The sequence below is a fragment of the Orycteropus afer genome, unplaced genomic scaffold (genome assembly GCF_000298275.1).
Source record: "Orycteropus afer afer isolate SDZICR_OR568_19922 unplaced genomic scaffold, OryAfe1.0 scaffold00044, whole genome shotgun sequence".
NCBI lineage: Eukaryota > Metazoa > Chordata > Mammalia > Tubulidentata > Orycteropodidae > Orycteropus > Orycteropus afer.
In genome coordinates, this window is record NW_006921631.1 from 338291 (window position 1) to 343416 (window position 5126).

General features: G+C 37.5%; 1 pseudogene; it reads right to left on the minus strand.

The window, feature by feature from the left end:
• LOC103194385 overlaps positions 1–2412 on the minus strand; it is a 29756-nt pseudogene extending 27344 nt beyond the window's left edge.
• Between the last annotated feature and the right edge of the window lie 2714 nt (positions 2413–5126).

A 5126-nucleotide genomic window follows, 5' to 3' on the forward strand; every position in this document is an offset into this window, starting at 1 on the left:
CCTCTTGCCACAGATGTAGTCAATCTGATTCCTGTGTGTTCCATCTGGCGAAGTCCATGTGTAGAGCCGCTGTTTGTGTTGTTGACAAAAGGGGCTTGCAATGAACAAGTCGTTGGTCTTGCAAAATTCTATCATGCGAGTTCTAGCATTATTTCTGTCACCAAGGCCAAATTTTCCAACTACCGGTGATTCTTCTTTGTTTTCCAATTTTTTCATTTCATAGTAGCATTAGGAAAAGAGAGGACACCAAATTGTGCACATAGGAGATAGACGATAGATGCTGATACCAACCAGTGTGTCCACAATACTGTGTTACCATAAACACCAAACACCAGGCTACAGATAAACACATAAACATCTGAGAGGATCAGATAGGGGTCATTGAACAGGAGTATACTCTAGACCAAGGATAGATTCAGCAGAGGTTAATCTTGCACAGATACCAGTGATACAAAATACCCACCATCCTTACAGAAACAACAGAAGATAGGCATGGAGTAATCCCTCACAAACACACAGACACTGTGGGAGAGAGATCCAAGGGATCTACCATCTCAGGACCATAGTACTGGGGGACACCAGACTCAATTGGCACAACAAAATACATAAAAGTCTTGTTCCTCATCGTACTTTGGTGAGTAGTGACTAGGGTCTTAAAAGCTTTCATGTGGCCATCTAAGATATAGCAAATGGTCTCCTATAGTCAGAAGTGAAGAAGAGTGCAAAAAAAACAAGGGCATTTGGAAGCAATCAATCCTAGGACATGATGGCACTTGAGACTAGAAGAACCAGATGGTGCATGGCTACCAATGCCAACCACTCATGAAAGGATCAAATGTGGAGATCCTGGGTAGAGTGTGAGGAAAAACATGGAACAAAATCCAAAAACTCAATAATGACCAGAATTACTACTGTTGGATGAAGTCTGGTAAGATCCCCAATTATGGTCCTGGGATGCATTCTTGTTCTGGAATAAAGCTAGCTCCCAGGGGCTGGCTCTCAGCCCAATAGTTAACAAGATGTACATGCAGACCACTCAACCCAGGGTGATGCACCCACATAGTCTATGGAAATGCATCCCTTGGAGCAATCAACCAAGGGGCACCAGAGGAGCAACATTCACATGGAGGAAATGCAGGACACGGGAGTCCATAACTATGAGGGGCACAGAGGGAGGATTACTGCACAGGGAGGGGAGGAGACTGGGTTAGGGTTGGACATGGTAAATGGGAGTGAAACTGAAGGTGCACATAATGTTGAATGTAAAACAAACTTTTAAAATAAAAAATTTAGAAAATAATTATTTTTATAGTTATATTACGATTTTTTCTTTGTACCATAAGTTTTTTTTTTAAAGAAAAAATTAGTTTTAAATTTCCAAATCCATGAGTATTTTATTTTTGTTTCATTGTTATTGATTTATAAGTAATAGCATTGTGGTCTAAGAACTTTATGTGCCCACACTTAAAACTGTTGACAGATAAGAAGGGGATACTGAAAGGAAAAATGAGAATCCAGTCATAAACATGGACTTCCCTCACAGTTATGTCAAAAGCTCATTTATCAATAACAACTAACAGCTAACCTTAAATTTTATGTAGTTCAGAAGGTCCTTGTCTTTGGCAAATGTAGTGATGTATTCCCGGAGCTTGCTGTTATGCATAAAATTGAAGAAGTCATCAGGATGTGTAAAGTCTGGAAAACACATCATTTCTTTGGAAGAGTTGGTTAAGACCAACTGGTAAATACTATCTCTGCCTTCCTCTGCAAGGTCCTGTGAATGTATAGTTATAAATAGAGGGGAGTTTATAAATGAGAATACTTAAGTTCAAGGCCAGTTCTTAGCATCTTTATTTTTCTTAGGAAAATGAATTTTGAATTTCACTACATCCTTTTGGGACTATATAATTAGAGTCATTACTTTTTCCTTTCAACCACTAATATAGTGATGAATACTGTCCAAGGTTCAACCTTCCACGTGTGGTTTGTATGTGTCAATTCAGAGGAGCCAGAGGACAGTAGCAGAATCTGTGTGTAAATTTGAGAAATGTCATCTTTTCTTGACTACAAGCCCACATAATTTTCCTTTCTGCAAAAGCTCAGGTGCAATCTTGGAAAGGACCAGAGAGGGGGAAAGAATCTGAAAGACAGATCACTGACACAAAAGATATGTGAAGATTAACCTGTCCCACTTCTGGGAACTTCTAATTCTTTTGTCTTGGAATATTTTTATCCTTCTCCCTAGTCTTTATGTTTATCTGACATAAAAGTAACCTGAGTATCTATGTACTTCACTGTTTATGGACATAGTATCATTACAAGCTTATCAAGAACTCCGAGCAGAATCTCATAGGACAGAGTGAGGGTTTCTGATTTCAGGGTGATCTTATTTGCTTCGCTCAACAATCTCATGATTGTTGCTTCAACATATAGCATGAAGTATGGCAGAATTCTAAGGATGACTCCTAATAATGCTTGCCCTTGTATAAGAGTAGGCCATACTCTTTCTTAAGGTCATACATATTTCTTTGGTTATATTGATTATCTTAAAAATGATTTGTTGGATTCATTTGCTGCTAAACCAGTTTAGCTAATCTATACTTAATATATACTATTGTTGTTGTTAGTTGCTATTGAGTCAATTCTGACTCATTGTGACCCACATGTGCAGAGTAGACCTACTTCATAGGGCTCATAAGGGTGTGACCTTTCAGAAGCAGATTGTCAGGTCTGTTTCCTGAGTCATTGCTCAGTGTGTCCAAACTATCAACCTTTCAGCTAGTAGTCAGCTCTTTACTGCTTATGCCACATTACATTTATATATATATATTTTTCTTCTTCAACCCATTTTTATTTCCTTTTCTGCCATAAAACTCTACATATGTGGTAGACAGAAGGTAACTTTAGATACTGTCACTGATGAAATGAAATGAATGGTGTTCAATACATATGGATTACATAAAATACATTCAAGAGACTTCCAACCTTTGCATGAATGTTGTTGTTGTTGTTATGTGTCGTCAAATTGGATCCGACTCATAGCAACCCCTCCTTGGGTTTCTGAGGTAGTCTCACTATGGAAGTAGATTGCACCATCTTCCTTCTGAGGAGTGGCTGGTGGGTTTGAACCGCCAGCCTTCTGGTTAGCAGTCAAGTGCCTTAGGAATAGAGGGTAAGAATCTTGTTAGCTCTTTGCCTTAATTTTTGGGGTTGGCACCTAACCTTTAATTCCTTAGTGGTCCAATACCAAATATTGATTTAGAATATTCTGGTTACTAAATCCAACTGCAAAAGTAGGTGAATTCTGCCTGTAGAATATTTCTTACCTAAAAGGACAGAGAGCTTAATCCTTGTTGAATATATAGAAGAGTTGGCATAAATTATCTTGTATTGTTTGCCGATAAATATGTACTTAATTAGTGCCTTTATACATGGCATATTTTGGTTTGAAACTGATCTTCATTATAAGTTGATAATAACACTGTGGAAGGATAATTAACATTCACCCATCTCTAACTAATGAACTACTCTAAACTATGAGAAAGAACCAATCTTGTTTGGTTAGTTCACAATGGCTTCTAACACAAAAGTAGCTGGAATGAAAGAATGGTGAAGCTGGATGTTGGGTGGGAGAAAATACCAAAATAAAAACAGGATTTAAATAATCCTGTGATCTTTTTTTTTAAACTTCTGATTAAAGTAAATTGAAATATGACATGATATTTCATCATTATGATATTTACAAAGGCTTAAATTTATTCATTATAAAAAAATACAAATTATTCACATGTAATTTCCAGGGAGATAACACTGAATCAATAAGCCTTGACTTTTAGGATGAAATGATATTACATAAAATGTTATGATACCATCAATTCAAGCCATGTTTCACCTTTTAGAGTACAAAGTTTTAGGGAAAAAAAGAAGAAAATAAGTAAAGTGAATATGTAAGTGAATGATTTTCGGCAAATTTCCTTGCATATCAGTTTTTACCCTAACATCTTTAAACAGAGACAAGATTCATGTGGCAGTTAAGTTGTGTGTCAACTTGGCTGGACCTGGTTTTGAGTGGGCAGCTGACTGTAGTTATTCTCCATGATGAGACTGGTAATCAACTCCATGGTGGAAACCAGTGGAGCAGCTGAGTAGCTGCCTTAGGGCTGTGGCCTGCTTCCAGTATATAAGAAGCAACATTGAGAAAGTTCTTTGCAGCTTTACGGCATGCTTGGTCCCTGCATGTAGCTGAGTCTTCATCTCAGTGGCCTGCCATGTTGTCTGCTGATCTTGGGACTGTTAATGGACTTAAATTAGTAGCCTGCCATATTGCTTGATAATCTTGGGATAGTGCCACTTTACTTGTTGACCTTGGGTTTGTCAGCCTCAGCAGCCAGCAGCTACCTGAGTTAAGAGATGCCCCCCGCTTCAGTGGACTGGGAGCAAGAGGCAGAGCTGAAGCCCAAGAGCTGGCCCCTAGAGCTGGCACTTTGAACTCAGACTTCTAGTCTCCCAAACTGTAAGAGAATAAACTCCTGTTTGTTAAAGTCATCCATTAGTGACATTTTCTGTTAGAGCAGCACTAGAGAACCAAAGCAGTTCATTTTAAATGCTTCCAAAACACAAACCCAGAGAGGGAGAAAATCATTCCCCTTTTTGTACATAAATCCTAGAATGTGGTAAAAAATTATTTGGGGCTATATCTTTGGATTTATCTGTTATCTTGTTCCCTAGCCTCACAGTTTTCTGTGTCTCGGATTTATTAATTTCTATTTTAAAGAAAAGTTGAGAGAGAAAAGGTAACAAAATAAAGATTTTTGTAATCAAAAGCATGCCAGAAGAATTGACTGTCCACTTACTGGATCAGGGAACTAAAGTCTAGTTAATTCTTTGGTATATTTTAGCCTAATATTTAGCCTAATATGTTCAATAAGCTTATCTACCAGGCATGCTAGATGTAGAGTAGTTATACCATACAAATTTTAATAACCCTTCCAATCCAGATAGTATATGCTTTTAGATTGTCATCATACCCTTAATATTTGAAAGGTTTTTAGAAATAAATGAAGAAAATGGTTGCAAGATTTTAAAAGACATTTTGTAAAAAAAAAATGCACATGTTCAAGAAAAAA